General features: G+C 39.1%; 1 long non-coding RNA gene across 2 annotated transcripts; it reads left to right on the forward strand.

Moving 5' to 3' along the window:
* The first annotated feature begins 1,622 nt into the window (after positions 1-1,622).
* Positions 1,623-18,066, forward strand: LOC144035018 (uncharacterized). 2 transcript variants are annotated; one of them, XR_013288345.1, is made up of 4 exons: positions 1,623-1,767; positions 12,463-12,608; positions 15,950-15,993; positions 16,155-18,066. It is a non-coding gene; the product is annotated as an uncharacterized LOC144035018 (long non-coding RNA). The 2 variants fall into 2 exon arrangements; XR_013288344.1 differs by lacking the exon at positions 12,463-12,608 and having other exon boundaries at positions 1,629-1,767.
* Positions 18,067-18,908: the final 842 nt, after the last annotated feature.

Genomic DNA, 18,908 nt, shown 5'->3' on the forward strand with positions numbered 1-18,908 from the left:
GTGTTATGCTCCCAAAGTTCAACTTCTTAGATGGGGGTCACTGGTTTGAAAACTTAAAAACAAGAAAACAAAAAGTAAAGGTCAGAACAAATTGGGTCTGACTGGTTTCTGAATGGAAGTTGAGAAGAAAGTTCACCAAAACAACGTAGCAATTCTATCAAAATGGCAAATGAATAAAAGTAGTGGAAGATGGGGAAACCCCTTCTTTCCTTTCCTTACCTCTTTAGGTGAATGCAAAAGCTCCTGATTAGGTGAGCGTGGAAGCAAGGTAGGCTTTTTTCAAAGTCGTTATCATAACAATATTGTAATTTTTATTGTAATTATTTACCAGGTTGGATTACTTTATTAATGGCACTTTACTTAATTCCAATGGGGAATATACTATATATATATATATATATATATATATATATATATATATATATATATATATATATATATATATATATATATTTGAAATTGAGTAAACTGAATTACAAGCATGCTGATGGAATTAATTATGGAAGTCAAGGCATCACTGTATTGTATTCCTAAACTGCTTCACATTACCCAAGCAATTTGTGAAAGCATTAAAAAGGTAATAGTAGTGAACCTTTTTGTATGTCATCTTGTAGTTGTTTCAGTTGACTCATCTTATTATCTTATCACCCGCTTACTGAAACAGACCTTTCACTGCCATTGATATCAAACAGGGACATAGTCTTGTGTACAATTACTTGTAGGCAATATGTACCTGCAGCGTTTGGCCCAACAAAGCCAAATTATGAATTGATTTCAGGTTTATTGTGTCTCCCGGGCAGCCGCAAAATCATTTCTCCTGGGACAGCCACACTCATACCCCCACAGAGGAGACCTAGACCTTTAAAATGCGTGCTACATCTGAGATGACACCACTGGTTGAAATTATTGCCCGTCTCAAACCAGAGCGTGCCGTCAGTCCTTCCACTATATTTCATATCTGTGTGTTCCCACACATTGTTTCACCTGCAGGAGCTAGTGAGACGGCTAAACAGTTGTAATTAATTTCAAGGTTGAAGGTGCAGAATTTAATATGGGAAATTAAAAGATGCTAATTTCCCGCTTAGCAGGTATGCCTCAATTGCATGAATTTATTGCTGGTCTCCAAGCATGACAGTATCCTCATTGACTGTAAAATATAATCAGCTCTTTGCAAGCAGTTTAGCTTTGATCTGGATGCTGGGAGATTAATCTACACTATATTAAATAAATGAAGACATACTAAACATGTGTCCATTAAATAAACCCTGTTGGGGCTGGCTACGCGCAGGGGCAAGAGGGGGCGCTGCCCCCTCAAATCAGAAGTTGAGAAATCACATTTTTAATATACACGCAGCAGCGGTTTTTTATCTGGGCAATGTGGGTGACCGCTTATGGTGCAGTCAATGTGAGGGCGCGCAGGCAGGTGCCCAAAAACAAACAAACAAAACCGCTAGTTTTCTACTACCCTATATTTCCGTGTTGAGATGTGGAGTAGGTGCCCTCATGGTAACGTCAACTTGCTGCGGAGGCAAGTGGGAGGTGGGAGCGGGGGGTCAATTTGCGACTGCAGAGGGGGAGGGGGGTAGACAAATTTGTTTACGTCACGTGACTCCGGTTGATCGTGAACGGCGAACGAACGTTGTTAGCAGGCTATGATGTCGACTGTTGAGACTTAATTAAATGAAGATGATGGATTAAAAGTACAACTGAAAGGAAGCCATCAGGTGCCCAGTTTAGAAAAAGGAATGAAGAGGAGAAACAGAAAAGGTAGGCCAATTTCTATGAGTGCATGATGTGAGTGACAGCTGGCTATCGGCTATTTATTAGCCTCTTGCTAATATGTTGCTCAGCCACAAAACTCAACTGTATTATTTCATTTGATATTTGGTTTTGCTAGACTAGCAACTATTAGAATTGAGGCATTATGTGATGGAACTAATTTCACTTAGTTTAGTGTGTAGTTTGTTTGCAACACAACATACACTTGGCTGATGTTGACTTACTTGCCAACTTCTGACATACTTTGACATGACATTTTGTAAGCTACATGTGATGTAGATGTTTAAATAATTTCTAGTTTGTTATTATTAATCTTATTATAAAAGGTAGATGAGGTCCACTATGTGACAGGGGCGTCTCTCTGGGTTTGTCATCAGCATCAATCAAACAGTTGTACAACATATTTTGTATGATGATGTCATTGATGATTTTGCATCACAGAAGGCTAGAAAAGTCAAGTTTTCGATTGCACTTCACGCTTGTTAACGTTAATGCCAGTTCTAAACTGGGTGAAAAACCCAGGTTGATAAATAGTTAACTGCAGGAATATACAATATATATTGTTTTATGTTCCATAGATTTACCTTGTTGTTATTATTATTATTATTATTATTATTATGCTTTCTTCACTGATTTCTCGAGCATGTCCAATTATTTTTATTGATTGTATTTTATTATTTGATTTAGTTTTTTTTCCTTTGTTCCAGTTATGTTTTTGTATTATGATTATATGCAATGACATAATGCGTTGGTAGTGGGGTTTGGTGCCATGTCAATTTTTGGTGAGGGTGTGGGGGCTCGGTGGTTTGGGGGGTGCAGCATTATGTGGGGTTGGGCATGTTCATGTGTGTGTGTGTGTGTGTGTGTGAGTGTGTGTGTGTGTGGTGGGGGTGCGCTCAGTAATTGCATACCCCTGTCGGTCAGACTGTCTGACATGGATGAGTTTGTGAAAGTTTTTGCGAAGGGAAATAAGAGACTGTTGTTGGAATGGAGAGGAGTGAGAGAAATGAAAGAGTGGAGAGAAAGGAGATTTTTGCTACTGTTAAACTGTATTTCTTTTTTAAATAGCCGAACAAATGAAAGAAAACATACAATGTTTGTATCTGTATCTCTGTGTTTTATAAATTATTTTTTTGTTATAATTTAAAAAAGTACTTTTTAGTTTTGTAAATATTTATTATAGTGTGTGAAGTCTTACTTGAGGCAAAAATGTGTTTGAGAATTAGGCCATCCAGTTAAGATACATACATTGTTGTTGGTTGATAAAATCCGGATGAAGGATATTTTATTTGTATTTTTAAGTTTTGCCCCTTGAGGGATTGCCACCTTATTGTGGTCAAGGGATTCGTGTGTCTCAGTGACCGTCAGAGCTGTACCCAGCAGGAGCTTAGTCTTCAGGCGCGACACCCAAGTTGTCCAGGCCTGACTAATTGCAATACACTTCTCTACGTTGGGGCTGGACACATACTGTAGCTACCACCCCAATTCAATCAGAAAACAGTGTAACTATAAGCACAGGGAGAGAAAAAGTTCCGACTCGTGATGTGTACATATGATGCCCCCTTCACATTTCTGACTGCCCCCTCAGATAAGCCTGCTTACAACCGGCCCTGAACCCTGTTCATGAAAACAATTTGCAACATTTGGAGTCTTTAATAGTTTTCTGGGAGTCTAATCTCACCACATTCACACAGTCACATACAAAGCAAACACAATATCGTAGACATTTAACAGCAAAAAAAATTCTAAGAAAAAAACTTGGAACACTGGCACATCCATCAGTGAAATGAGTTCTGTATGTGGCTTTTACACTTAATTGGCTACGGTTGAGAAATGATTCCTATTATGAGCCACCTAAATAAAGATGTGTGAAATATGAATAAGGAGGTCAGTGGAAAATGTGCATATTACAGCAACCATTAAGAGCTTCTTTGTAGTTGACTTTAAAATGGAGCTTTCCGATAAGGCAGCCCTAGCGCTGTCCTAATTTCTTTAATTGGATGCCACTAAAGTAACAATCAAGAGAAATGATCTGTAATATACACTCCCCAAGCCAAGTGCATATCATGGACTGTGCTGCTTTGACACTTTATTAAGGATTCAATATAGGCTATTACTGTGCAAGTTGGCTTTTGATTGTAAAGAATGGACTCTAATCAACTAAGAGTCTTCAAGAAGGGAGTGGTTTGGCAACATGTTCCACAATCTTCTGCCATTCCTTTCAAGATAATGAACATACTTTATCAGCCAGGGGAAATTATCTTTACAACCATATATAAAGTGTGTATCTGTGTGTTTGCCGTGCACGCGTGTGTGTTGGTGTGTGGCTGCACACTACTGATGGATGGGAAAGACCTTGGAGCCAGCTGTAGTGTGTTTTCACAGATGGATTAACATGTCTTCCACTCTGAGGTCAATATGTCCCATGACGGCGGACTGAAACCACTTACTGTATATAGTGCCATCAATAGGATGCACTGTCCAGTAGTACAAATGGTTGCTTCAAAGGCCACTTCCTGTCATTTCATATGTGAATGCTAAGAAATTGAAGCAACATTTGAATGCTAAGAAATTGAAGGGAGTGGCAGTCCGTTTATTACATTCTAGTCTACAAAAGGGTTCTGAAGACTTGGATTTGTCCTGCTTTTGTTGCCTTTTAAATTCAGGATTCACACGCTAATACAGTCAAATTCTATATTAAAGGTTTGTGGCTTTGAGTGCCACTTGTGGGAGATTTCTGAGAGTGGCACATTTTCAAGTCTTTGTATTTGGAAGGACTCATTTTATGACAGCCGTTTTGAAAGGGTCCAACTTGATCCGGTACAATCAAAAGCCATCAGCATGATTTACAGAAAAATAGAGCCATGTCAAACAGAGTGCCTAGTGTGGCTTTTTTTCAACGTTGCTTTTCCTAACTCCGTAAAAGCAAATAGGTTCTTTGTAAAACTCAAAAATGGCTTGTTTTAGAAACCGACAAGTGAGGTAGCCTACTCACTTTATTGCCGTTAGCATCATCCGATTTAAAGCCAAACACGAGCCCATAAATATTTGCGTCACTATACAGATTTGCAGTTGTCACATACAGTACATGTTCAAAAATGTCTACATCCATGATTTCTCATTAACTTACTGTTAATATAGTTTCAGTTGTGCTTGAAAGGGAACATAAAATTAGATAATCAAGCAGAAAATTTTAGACTTGCTGAAAAGGCTTGTTTGAAAAGCAGTCTGAGAATTCGAGGCACTCTGTAGTGATGTTTAAAAGCGTCAGGGCAAAGTTGATGTCTTTCAACTGCGCCGCCTATGGTTTTTGTGTGAGACAGTCCCAGAGAAATGATGAAACTCAACTGTCAGTGATCACTTCCGCAGATCGTTGAGGGGAGCCTTCACTGATGTTGCTTACAATCAAATGGGTTGACAGGATCTTGCGGATATTAGCAACAAAAAGATTAGAATAATAATTAGTGGTTTTCCGATACCGTTATCGGTTAGAGGCCCCAACACTGCATAAAAACAGTGGTATCGGGATCGGCAAGTACTGACAAGTAAGATGCCGATACTATTATTTCTGACGCTAATATAGGACTTTGGATGCAGCATCTTGTGTTTTACGTGTGGACACCATTCACTGATGTGTGATGTGTTCACTGCATGCCAAGCTAGGATACCCTATTGGCCCTTGAATGCTCTGAACCAATGGCAGGGCAGCTTTTTCATGTTGAAAAAAACAACAACCCAGGTATCGGAACGGTATCGGCATAGGCGATACTGCAAAATTCGGTATCGGAATCGGTATTGGGGGCCAAAAAACAGTATCGGAACAACACTAATAATAATAATGAGAATCCTCACAATAAACACAATAAACTACTTGGCGGTTTGGTTATTGCAGCTTTTCATTTGTGACTGACCGTAGCTTCATCTATAACAGTTTTGCTTCACTATTTTGTGGGTTTTCTTACTGTTGTTGTTCATCTAAGTCATTAGAAATTAGTTTAACAAAAACAAAGACCATGAACAATAGAGTTCATCACTACGCAAATCCCTGTCCCCATGGGAGCAGTTTGAGGCAACTGGCAGACTGTTTAAATCTGTTGTTCGGTTATTCCGAGTGCCCCAAAAAGGGAGTACGGGAGCCCAGTGCATCAGGCAGTACAGATGGGATGTGAACAGAGCAACCCAAGGACGATGAAATGTCCGCTTACTAACTACGTCGAAGTTGTTCTTTTTATTTAACCAGAATCCCGGCCACATTACATTGTAGCCAAAGGTACAATCCCGCTGGGTTAATGCACAGTAAATCCTTTTTGGGGAAGTTACCATGACTACCATCGTTGTTCTTCTTTTTAGCAAGAAGAAGACTACCCATGATGAAGATGATACCCATGACTTAAAAAGAACAACAAAAATAACACCCCAAATTAGCAAATTATACTATACTATACTACAGTATACTATAATAATGTAAATATCTGCTGCTTTTGCATTTGAACTTTTCAAATTCTCTGTGTTTTATATTTCAGGTTAACACACAGACATGACAAAATGTAGAAAGTGGAGCACAGGAACATATCTGGGTAAAAATGATCTGCAGTTGTTCTGAAGAAAGTTTAGTTTTGTGTCAGTCTATAGTTCATAGTTGGTAAGCTCACTGCCCATCCATCTCGTGCACTATGACAGGAAGTAGCTCATCCTCACGACAGCTGCCTGAAGACTCTGTTAGCTGATAGATCGGAGTGACAGAAGACTGACACTCACAGAGAATATGACACATCATTTCTATAGAATGATGTAGTGCTGCAGTGAAGAATCGATTCTTTGGCTGGATCCGCTGCTTGCAGTGCTGTGGGAGGAGTTTGCCTCCACCAGGGGAGGCCCGACTCAGGAGAGTCTCACTTTCACCTTTCACAGCCATAGGAAACCCCCCAAATTGAGAAAAAGAGGAACACATGATGCACATTTTGTCCGGGGTTGCTTCATCGCCTCCGTTTCATGTGCACTGTAGCATAGGACACGCAACTTAGAATCCACTTTGTTGTTTCCCCACAGTGCACTTTATCTTCATATTTGTGTGTCACTTGAAGCGTGGGCGTGTGTACATGCATGGCGGGACGTGAGTTCATCACGTTTATTTGAGTGTGTGTGTGCGCGCACACGCATGCTTATAAATCAGAGAGCACAACTAATGTATGGTCATGTCCCACTAGTGGCTCTTTTGAGAACCATGTGTAATTTCACATTCGTTAGGTATTCCTCTTCAAGCGTTTCTGCAAAAAGATTTATGTATTGCCTCGCAAGTACACTTCATATTACGCATCTATACTTCGCCGCTTGTCAGATCTGTGCTATGCATTTACCAGCTTTTATCCAACTGTGAAATTTGCTTGAAGTGCATACTGTATTAGTAGTAAAGTATCTCAAGGTGATATTACTCCAAAGTGCATGAATGACTCCTTTAAAAACACCATTAAATCCATTTTTCTTGTTTTTTGTTGGTGACAATCCTGTACAGCACTGTGCATTTGAACTGTGACTGCATATGCTTCATTTATGTATTCACACTTTTATTTGGGTTGGGTCCTAAAAACCCTGCAGGGCATCTTGGCTCTTAGCTACTCTGTATGGCCATAATTCAGTCTGTAAATACTGTTTACATTCAATTCTCATTTGCACCAATGGCTGGGAGGCATCGTGGCTGCAGAGGAGGTGCTCTGAATTGTGTAGATGATTTATTACAGCAGTCCTCAACCAATTTTTGCATCACGAAACGGTTTCACATGAGGCAATATTTTGCCTGGCCAGCATAGAAACAAATAAGAACAGAATATTCAGAATTTTACCCACCATTAAATTGCTTCTGTTCCTCTGCAATGATAACCTGGCAATAGCTCCACTGTGATTTGCTCGGGAAAGGCGGGACATTTGGTACGTTACTTCAAGCTCATTGGATGATGCGGCATCTTGTGCACGTTTGTTTTGACCAATCACGGCCACGGATGAAAATGTCGTCATCAGTCTCATCTTAGAAAAAAAGCACGAACATCTTTACCAGATGAAAATGCTCGACGCACCTCTCGCTGTTTAACATTTAACAAGGAAACGGTAATTCTGCAAAGACAGAATTAATTGCAGCGTCCATTGGTCTATGTTAGGTTTGTTTCCCCCGGTGTCGGCACTTCCTGGTTTCGTCACGGCTGCATGTCCCGCCCTAAACAACGCCTGATTGGTCCAACCTAAAAAAGGTCGGTTGCAAACTAATCAGCGGGAGCAGTACAAGATGGATTCTCGTAGTTTTTGCGGCAGTTTTGAAGGCCTCATTTGCCCAAAGCAGACTTGGCATGTGAGGATCATGTTGCTCTAAACCTGCATACCAAGTAGGACTGCTGATATTTTCTCTTAAATGTATCTTTCTTTTTCTGAGGTTAAAGCAAGAGTGTACAGTGGGTAGCATCAATTGTCAGACGGTGTAAAACGAGTAACTGTGTTTTCTTTCTACTGAAGTGGTTTTCCAAGGTACCTTTTATTGAACATTAAAAATAAATGTTCGTTCAGGCACTCAATTAGTTTCAGCGTCTGATCCTTGACCAGTTCAGTACAGATTTCAAGTGTGGATATACAAACTTAGATAATGTATTATACAATCTTCAGCAAAAAAACATTGATCAGGTAGTAAGCCGTCAAACAATGGCCAACAAATACTAGAAAAGATCATGGTCAATTGCAGGAAACAAACCATTCACACTCACACACTACACAAGAACAAAATAAAAAACAAAGGTTTTTACAACTGTCGGACCACCACAGCTCTTGTTTCTGTCCATGTCGATATATGTAACAATTTGTTTACAGCGTTGTACATCACAAAGTGTGGTTTGTCGACATAATTCCATCATGGAACTTAGTTGAGTTGAGGGTTGTTTTCCAGACGTTGTTATTTGTGTGCTGTATTTCCTGTTTTATGGCGAGACTGTGGATTCAACATTTCAAACGACACACCTCCTTTGTCTCTTCGTGAGGTGCAGAGTTAGGACTCAGATGGCCTCAAAGAAAACACGTGGTAGACAAACCTTGAACTAACAAACTTGATTGAGAGAGCAGCGCAGGATGCATTTAAGCAACCTCGAACATGTTAAAGAACAGGCTGCGTGGAGGAAAGCTTGCATTTAAGAGTATGAATAGGAAATCTCAACGTGCTGAAAGAGAACCTCGACATACTGACAAAGCTGTCACTCAGAAACTCCAGCTAGAGCAAGGCACAATGCTAAATGACAGAATAAAGGACTATATGACAAAATAATTGTGACGAGACGAAAAAAGAATGACTAATACAGAACCATAAAAAACGCATAGCAACTGTCAACATCATTGTACTAAGGGACATAGCAACTGCATAGCAAATGACAATATCATCATCACAAGGTACAAATAATGACCATTAGTCACATACGACCCAATCCAAATCACAGTCATAGCAAAAAAGGTTGTAAACCCCATAGTTCTCCTTTCCCAAAGTCCAAAGGTTTCCATCATCAATTTAAGACATGACCTAAAGCTAATCCTTCTTATGTTTCAGTTGTGGGATTCAGTTTTCTAATTGTGCAAATCCCTTCTATTTAATTATACTCAAGGGCCTAAACAATATATTAAAATAAATATTATAATATATTATTATATTAATATAAATATTTTACAAGACACAACAGGGAGAATTTATTCACAGAAAAAAAAACACATATTGGCAATATTTCAGTCAAAATGCAATTCTGCACTGAGTATAGAGAAACATGTTTATATGCACCAGCGGCTCTGTGCAAACATGATTGCTACAGAATCTCTGTTTTATTCAGGTGGCCACCAGGGAGACCGTCTGTTGCTTTTACACCCTGTTAGGGATTTTCTTTGGCTATTTACTCATAGAGTGGATTCGATCTGGGAAGATGTATTGTGTGCTGTATCTCAGTGATGCATGCCCTTTTTCAATAATACATTAATCTGTCAGTCAGTACCAAACAATATAGAGCCATTGGGAGCTTGTTAATTAGCACAGAGATGCTCAGTATTGAATATCTATTTTGTATCAAGCAACATTTGACTTTTAGGAGCATACATTGCTGACATTGGCATCCATTCACGTGATTGGAATGCAAATTATATAAAATATGAGATATATGGTCAGGTGGCAGTCATCTCAACTCTTTTCACAACAATTTGTTAGATGGTGAACATTTCTTAAAGAAAAAGAGACTTAAAGCTGTTTATTGCCACTCCCAATTTTGTTTGCTGTCAAACTAAATATAAAACAAAGATTATTATATTATATTATTGTCACAGCTTGAGAAGGGAGGACCCAGATGCAGTGAGGTAGGAGAGCCACGGCAGGGATGCGGATAACTTAGGTTTAATTTGCCAACAAATGTAAACACAAAATCACGCACACAGGCGGACAAAAGTAAACACAAACTCACGCTCACAGGCGGATAACAAACAAAATCAAAATCACGCTCGGTGGCGGCAAAAAGGTAAGTCATGGGCAGCAGGAGAAATTCTTGTAGGAGCGAATCCAGTCGGGTCAGGAGAGCGGCGTCTCGGAGTAATCACCCGACACTCCTTGCTGTGTCCGACAGGCTTTTATTCTGGCCTGATGGCATGATGGGCAGCAGGTGTGTATGGTGGGCTCCGCCCACCAGCTGTTTCCCCAGTGCCTGCAAGAAAACAGAGCAGCTGACCCAAATCATGACAATTATATTATATTATATTATATTATATTATATTATATTATATTATATTATATTATATTATATCATATTATATTATATTACGTATTTAAAACAACCATCTAGCTTTGCCTTACGACATTCTGTTTAGCTTAATGCTAACAGATCAATAAATGAATAACATACGTGTCAAGGTTCATACTCATAACGCTTTATACAACAGATATTTAAACACTCATAGGCATATTTTCTTTCATCCTTAATAAAAAAGACTAATATTGCTGCATATGTGTTGATGTTTATATTATACTGTCGAAAAAGGAGTAGCACAATGTCCATTGAAAACACAGTACACAATTTTTTATTGTTTTCTTGTGTGTGTGTGTGTACACACATATATATATATATTCAGGCTTGCATTGCTTACAAATGATTGGTTCCTAGATGGTGGATGGCCAAAGGATGTTTGGTGATGGATGAATGACAGGCATGAAGGAAGAGGAATACAGGGAACTGGGGATGCTTTGAAGTCTTGTAACAATAAATGACTGAAAATCTTTACTTGGGTTGGAACACTTGAAGCCCACCGCGACGCGTCACAAGTAACCACATTTGATTGTGCATTTGTTCTGCTGGGACTTCAGGCTGGATAGCGGTTTGTGTGCAAACGCCTACATCCTTATTCTTCAATCATCGTTGCACTTCCCACCAAGGCCTGCTTGGAGGAGCGATAATTGTTCGAATGAAATGCGATGTGTCGTCATTTCATGGGGACCCTGAAATATCGATATAAAAATGTTGCAAATTGATATATTCTGAACGATTGATTCTGCCTGAGAGAGGTCAGCCAATCAAGTTGAAGAATAACAACTTCCAATGGAAACCTTTCAATGCTCTGACATGTGACTTTTTACTGTACTTAGCTGGGCTTTGAAACTCTCCAGCACATGTCAAAGCGGCAAGCGCACTGGCAATTTGTCACCTCAACCGTTCCGTTTGCTCCTCGGACTTCATGGCTGAAGAAAATTAATGCGCGCACATACATAAGGGCCTGCTTCAAGTCACAAGTAGTGCTGCAGCGAGCCGAGTAATCCGTAGAGAAGTTTGGAAAAGGTCAATCTGTACTCCCGTGATAGGCAATGGCTGCCATGCGTGAAAAAAATGTCGGATGTTTGTCTGATGCAGCAGCAAGTAATTAATTAACTTTTTCTCTCCCGGTGGAACAATAAGGAAGTGCAAGAAGTAGAAGATGTTTCATCATAATACCAACCGGCAGCAGAAATGCAAAAATACAGGCTTTTAAATCACTGAATAGTTAATTAAATTGGCAGCATAAAAAAGAGGCGGGGGTTATGTGGCGGGGTGTATGAGGGTAAAAAAATTGTTTGCACTGGGGCCTCTTAGCATGATCTTACATCACTGCCTCTTCTTATATCCTCAGATTTGAAGGTATACTAAGTCAATACTCTTCCTAATGATGTAGTTACACTAGATATATATTCCTAATACGCTAATAAACAATCCAGTATGCGGCATATGGTATAGTGTTAATTACTTGGAGTGTTAACATTTCCCGTTATGTAGGCAAAAAATATCTAACTGTGTTCTGAATTCATTTATTGCTTCTTTGAAATATGTTGAATCCAGTCTTCCGTAAAAGTTGAGTGGTAAAGGAAAAAGTGGAAGCTTAGCCACTGATTCAGCTTGCTGAACTTTCTGCTCTATCGACACTTCTGACGAGATTAAGCAAAGCTGCCCCTCTGTGACGTTCCCCCTCTTGCTGTTCCATCCCGCCTTTCAACCATTGTGCTTATTTTACTACTGCATGTGTGCCCTTTCATATGCATGCAGGATTATCATCACACTGCGATTCTGTTTGTGTCTATGTGTATGCATGAGATGGCATGCTTGTGTGGAAATGCCTTCTGCGACGACCATTTATCTCTCTGCTGATCTCGTCCGTGCCGAGGAATTCAGCGGCGACATAAGAGAGGTGCTTTCACGAATGATGCCAGTAGTGATTGCACGATCCTGTTCATTTTGAATGACTGACAAGCTCCTCCCCATTCATTCAAGACACGATTCATAATTGGAAGAGGATTTGCTGTATTATGAGTGAGTGATTTCTTTTTAATTGCTTTTGAAACAACACTAGATAGAGCCGGTGATATTCTTTTAAGATCACTAAAGCGCTAATCTGTATTTAAATGCCAGCATGCCCTTGTCTGCATGAGGATGGAGCCCTTACAAGTTACAAGTTATCAATTATTTCAGACTATAATTAATTTTCATGATCAAATCTTACATACCAGTTGACTGTAATGGAGCATTTTCTAGTGGGACTTATTTCAATGTGTTCCTGTACCTTTGAAAATTAGGCCTAGAATATCAGGAGAAACAATATCTAAAGGTGAAATTGTGAAAATGACTTTATTCATTTCTCCCTCCCCCAAGTATGTATTTTAGGTATTATATAATGGAATGAGTATGTTCTTTTTTCCACAAAAAAATTGTGGTGTCAAATGCATAGATATAAATTGAATCTAAATTAAATTATTATTACTGATTCTGATTAATAAAGTGCAGAATATCAATACAACTGGGAAAACAGATTAGACTCCATACACATGCATAAAAGAGGATTCTGTTCAGTAACAGACTACCATCTCCCACTAGTAATCACCATTGCCATACATGCCATCGGAGCCTGTTCAATTTTGATGTGTGAGAAGTGAGTAGGGCTAAATCGATTCCAATGATCATCTACTGATTGATGGACATCCACAAAAAGGGTTGCAGTCCGCTGTGATGAAGTGTCTTTTGATCCCTTCTTGTGTCATTGGCAGGTCATCGCTGTGTGATATTCACTAAGCTGCTCAGCTCAGTCAATGAATTGAACACGTCTGTGGCAGTAAAACGCATTATGGAGCACAAGTGAGGGAGGTTAAACTGGACTTCTGGAAACTATGGAAATTTAAATCCATAATACGGGTACTTTCAAAGCTTTAAGCGATGTTGTAAGAGTGCTCTTTGTTCATAACTATAAAATTGAGTTTTTTGTTCGCTTAGGTAATCATCGTTCTTGCTCGTGTGGGGTTTAGTGCTCTTGAATGTGTAAGGAGTGTGCTTTTATACCTGCTCCATATAAAAAGTGCCTTGGGATAACTGAAACTGGCACTATATCAATAAAATGTAATTTCTCTAACTTGACTTATGTTTGGTCCACATTACAAAACACCAAAGCTTCACTCTAAATGAGATCTAATACAATATGAGTGTTATGTGTACACAATTCCACATCAAAGAAATTCACCGAAATCCGATTAATAATTTATTTAGATAACACATTTCATACTTAAAAAAAAAAATCAACACAGTGTTTCACATATCAGGTAATAAAAGGACCAGTCAGGACCACAGGCAGAAGACGCGTACCCCTGTGGCGAGGTCAAAGAGCTGCCAAGCGCACATCTTCACCCATCCGTTAATGATTGTACTGTAGTGTCTTTTTTAGTGTTGAAATGAATGTCAATTCGCCGTCACAGACATGGTTAGGGTTAGCAAAAGCTTTCAGTGAGGTTGTACAGTAAACGTCACGTCTTTACAGGGGACACTAATGGTTGATGTCGTAGACCGCTACAAAACATGTCGTGACATGTAGACAACACTAAAGCAATCACTGGCCAAGTAGCTCAGCCAGATAAACACTTGTCTTCCGACCAGAGGGGCTGGATTCGACTCCAGCTTTTTGATTTTTGCGCTATCCAACATGGCCAATAGAGGTCGCTAAACTAAAATGCGTAACACTCGGTCGTAATTTGCCACCTTTTCAAAATGACGTACAGTATGTGGTCATATTTATTGGAGGACTTTCTCAAACAAAACTAGATCATGTGTGTAACCGGTGGCAGCCATTCCAGGGATCGAAACCACATTGCGAGTAGTCTCTGGTGTATGAGCGCGATGCCATCCTGTTGAGCTAAAACTCCGGAGTGCCGTCGCCGTTCCGGACAATAATTGAAGGATCATTCACCGTGTTTATGACCCACCCTGGCTCATCAGTCCTCGTGTAAAGTTAGCCAATCTAATCAGTGAAGGCATTGCCTACCAGCCAATTAGAGGCAGAGGAGCTGAACTTCAAGTGGGTAGACGCGAAAGTGACTGAAAAAGAAGTAGGGTATACACGCATATACCCTAGACTACAGTGGTTAGAGGGGTATAACAAATAAGCAACAGCGTGTACCAATCGTTTTTGCAGGGATGTGATTTTTCCGCTAATTCGCGGAATTCCGCTTTTTTTATCTCCCCCCCAAAAAAAAAAAATCCGATTTATTTTTTTTTTTAGTAGTTCATTGTGTATGCACATGACTCCGACAGATAACATCTTCTGCTATAACAAAGACATTTGTGGTATGCTCTAATATGAGTTACTTTTCATTTGGTCATGATACAATTATTTGTTCATGAAATTTGAACTCTTCAACATTATTTATGTGTTAACTTAGTAATCACATTAGTTAGATATGATGATATTTTCAGTGATAGTTTTTAAAAGCAAAGGCAGTCCAATGTTTTTGAATGTGACTGATTTTGAGTTGACTAAAACTGCCATTTTATATGGGATAGTTTAATATACATTGAAAATTTATGCTGTTGTTTTGTCTATTTCTTTGTCATAAGAGTGCATTGAAAGTACTTAAAAACACGGAAAACCCATAAGCTCCGGGGGCGAACCCCCCTTGTCCCCCCACCAGGGCACTGCCCTGGACCTAGCTGGGTGCCAGCGGCCCCCAGACCCCCGGCTAAATTTTCAGATAATTTCACTTTGGTCAAATCACATCCCTGTTTTTGTGAAGGAGGAGCTGACGAAAGAAACAGAAATACTAGAATTCTACTGATGAAATGTAAGTACTGCGTATTCATGAAAATTATTGTTTTGTCTTCATATTGGTCTTTTACAGTACTACCTGTACAGTCAAGGCTGGACTGGGCATCGGGTGTGGTGGGCAAATGGATGAAATAGCATGTAACAGAAAGCATTTCGAGGATATTATAGTGGATGCATTAGTCCCGTGTTATAGTGATTCAGTGGTTTAGGATAGTTCAACATTTTTGTTATATATCAGATCAGCCAACCCCCCCGCACCCTTCCTTTAGCTAACACACATATAAATCACTAGTCGTTTGCGCTCCGCTAATTATGAGTGGCTGCTCCAAGACAAAAATGACAAAGCAGATTTATTTTAATCCAATCCAAGGCCAAACTACAAATGGAACCAAGCTTTCATAAAAGAAGTAAGTCACCACTGTTTGAACCCTTTCAAGTGTTCAAATCTCTGCGGCATTGTAGCAAAGTGACACGTTGTAATTCCTATAGATGAATGCTTGAGTGCTCATGCACTTTGGTGTGTGTGGTTTTATGGAATGATCTGTTTTCTTTTCTTTTTATGATACAGGGAAGCTTACAATAAGCCGAGTTGAATTGGACACACGACATGTGGTAGGTTCTGTTTCTTCTTGCAAGAGTGCAAATTGAAATCAGCAGCTCGTGATAGAGCAGAACTGTTACCTCATAATTCCCAGGCCTAAACCTTCCTCCACTGTGCTGACCTCCAGCTTGTGAAAAAAAGCGTGAAATTAAACAATTCCCCTGTGACACAGATCCCTTGAGGCCCGCGCATCTGACTTGAGAAACTTCTGGTCGAGTGAGCAGCATGCTTTCACCCCGGCCGGCCGTCCGCGATGCCTGTGTGTCTTCAAGCAGGCCAATGAGGGAGGGCGGCGAGTAAAGCCCAGCAAGCCTTCCCAGATTCCCTGACAGGAGGGGTAGTCAAGTGGAAAAAGAGCAGCCCTTTCCACAGACTTCCAATGCTTCACAAGAGGATCGCATGGTTATCCACTATGTCTCCTGCACGATACTTCGGAAACTGTATTTATTAACAAATATTCTTTTGCAAATTCTTCAATTCACCACCCCCAAATCATGTTAAATCTCTAATTCAACCCTGTAGAACCCAAGAACCCTTTTCTTCTTTGGAAAATGATGTCAATTTATGACTGCTATAAATTCACTGAACACCAAAATATATGTATTTTCAATTTTAACCCTTTATTCCCTAATTTAGGATTAGGGCGAAATTTGACTCTTTTGGGATTTAGGGGTATCATTTCGAAAAATCTGAATAACAAAAACTGTCAGTAAACTATTTAGAATTTAAGAAAATAATCAATCAAATACACAGCTACATTGAACAATATAATTTTTTTGTTTTATTTGTTGCATTTTAGAACTGGATTTTGAATGTACAAACACAACTTTGGCCAATGGAAACAAGAACACAGGGACAAAATCACTGCTGGAAAAAAAAAAGGTCTTTGTTATTTGAGTAGCAGAATTTATAGGGGCCAAATTTGACCCCGTGGGTTCTCCAGGGCTTTAATATGCAAAAAAAAAAAAAAAAGTATTACACTGTCATTGGGAATAAAATGAGGTGGTGTCCTCGCTATGTATTTTGCATACTGTACACTTCTTCCACAGTAATGTTGTATCTGTTTCCATCTAATATTTGCTCTTCCTCAGTGTCATTTTGTGCGTGTCTCTTCTTCTACCCTGAGAGGGTATCCTATCTGTGGTGTCGTCGTGTTTGTTATTTTACCCCGACAACTTGGTTGGCATCTACAACATTGCTATTTCTTCTTAGTAGAAATGAGAGCATCAGTGCAAATGTTTTAACATCGTGTCACTATTTGTGATGCTATATGTATAGCGTATACGTAAATAATACAGCCTAAAGCCTTAGGTTTTAACATCATGTGCACACTTGAATATGCATGTGGCTTCCCCCAAGGGTCAGTATTCAGGCCAAAATGATTTATGCTTTGTATAAAAAGCATTAAGTTATTGGTGTCACACAATGAGGTATTGGCTATTTGTAGAAAATTGTAACTTGCGTGAAGACATGAGAGAACATTTCAATTCCAGCTGCACAGTGGAGAAAGGGTGAGGATTAAACAAGTTTATGCTTCTCCATACTCATTTTCAAACAAACATGTTGAGCTAGTATGTTTGCTTTTAGTATACTATCACTCACATGTTCTGAATATACAATCTTCATTTATTCTTCCTCATGTATGTTTAATGGGGACACAATTTGGACACAGGACACATGCAATGCAATTTAGGGCTTGAGAATATGAGCTGCTGTCTTTAACAAGTAATTTAAAATCAAAGTCACTGTGGGTATGCTTTTTATCTTCCGTTTATTCAAATTTATTCTCAAAAGAGTGGCAATATTTTTATGCCTTTGCACTGTTTTTAGATTATATATTAGTGTTCTCTGACTGAGTTGGGGGGAAAACAGAAAAACACACCATTGTGCTTTCCTCAGAGATGTATTTCAAAAGGAATGTTAATTGTTTTTTTTTTCAAACAATGCAAAGTGTTCTTTTTTTTTTCTTTTCTTTTTCTCTAGAGCTCAGTATTGTTCATTCGATTTGACATCATTGCTCTCCTTTTTTTTTAAAAAACAAATAAATTAAAAAAAAATAATAAATGTTTTTTTTATATAAATATACAGTACATATATATACATATACACACATATATATATATATATATATATATATATATATATATATATATTTTTTTTGTATGTGGGTGAGTATGTGTATGTGCGTGTGTGTGTGTGTGTGTGTGTGCGTGCGTGCGTGCGAGCGTGTGTGTATTCATCAGTTCACCTAAAGCCCATTAAATCCCATACTAATAATGCAAAGTGTTCTGTCTCATTTTGTACATCCATACATTGTCATGACAACAAGACAAAAAATGTTGGAGACAAAATTAATAAGTGTGTGAAGAATGAGTCAAGAGGTGGCTTATTGATTTGAAGGCAATCACTAATCTTGATGGAAGATGTAAATTGCTTGTTGTTCAATTTGCCAGCGTTCTGCTCTTCCCACTGTAATCAACAGTCCAAACACACACAGTGACTCTGAATAATTTAGCTCTGATGGAGAGATAAATAATATTACAATCGCGATTGGGGTAACTGATTCATAGGAACAGTTTCGTCTTCCACCTCATCAGTTTTGTAACAGTGCAGAATTGATATTATAAGACTTCCTTCATTCTGTCACATCATTGTATGAGCTGTTTTCTCCCCGGGGCATTTTTGTGCTCCATTACTGCTCCCCCTGCCCATGACAGCTACTATTAACCTTGGGATTGGACGTGTGATTCCATGTGTGTGTTTAACTGAGAGAAAAAGCAGGAAGATGTGCGACACATTTTGTAAATATGCATCAGTTTGTTGGATCATGTGTGTTGGCATGCATGGGGAAATATAGTGTAGGAAATTTAAAAAAAAAAATCATAATTTTGCGTGTGGACTCATCTAAACATACTCCACCTGCCAT

Source organism: Vanacampus margaritifer, chromosome 1, assembly GCF_051991255.1.
Source record: "Vanacampus margaritifer isolate UIUO_Vmar chromosome 1, RoL_Vmar_1.0, whole genome shotgun sequence".
NCBI classification, from domain to species: domain Eukaryota; kingdom Metazoa; phylum Chordata; class Actinopteri; order Syngnathiformes; family Syngnathidae; genus Vanacampus; species Vanacampus margaritifer.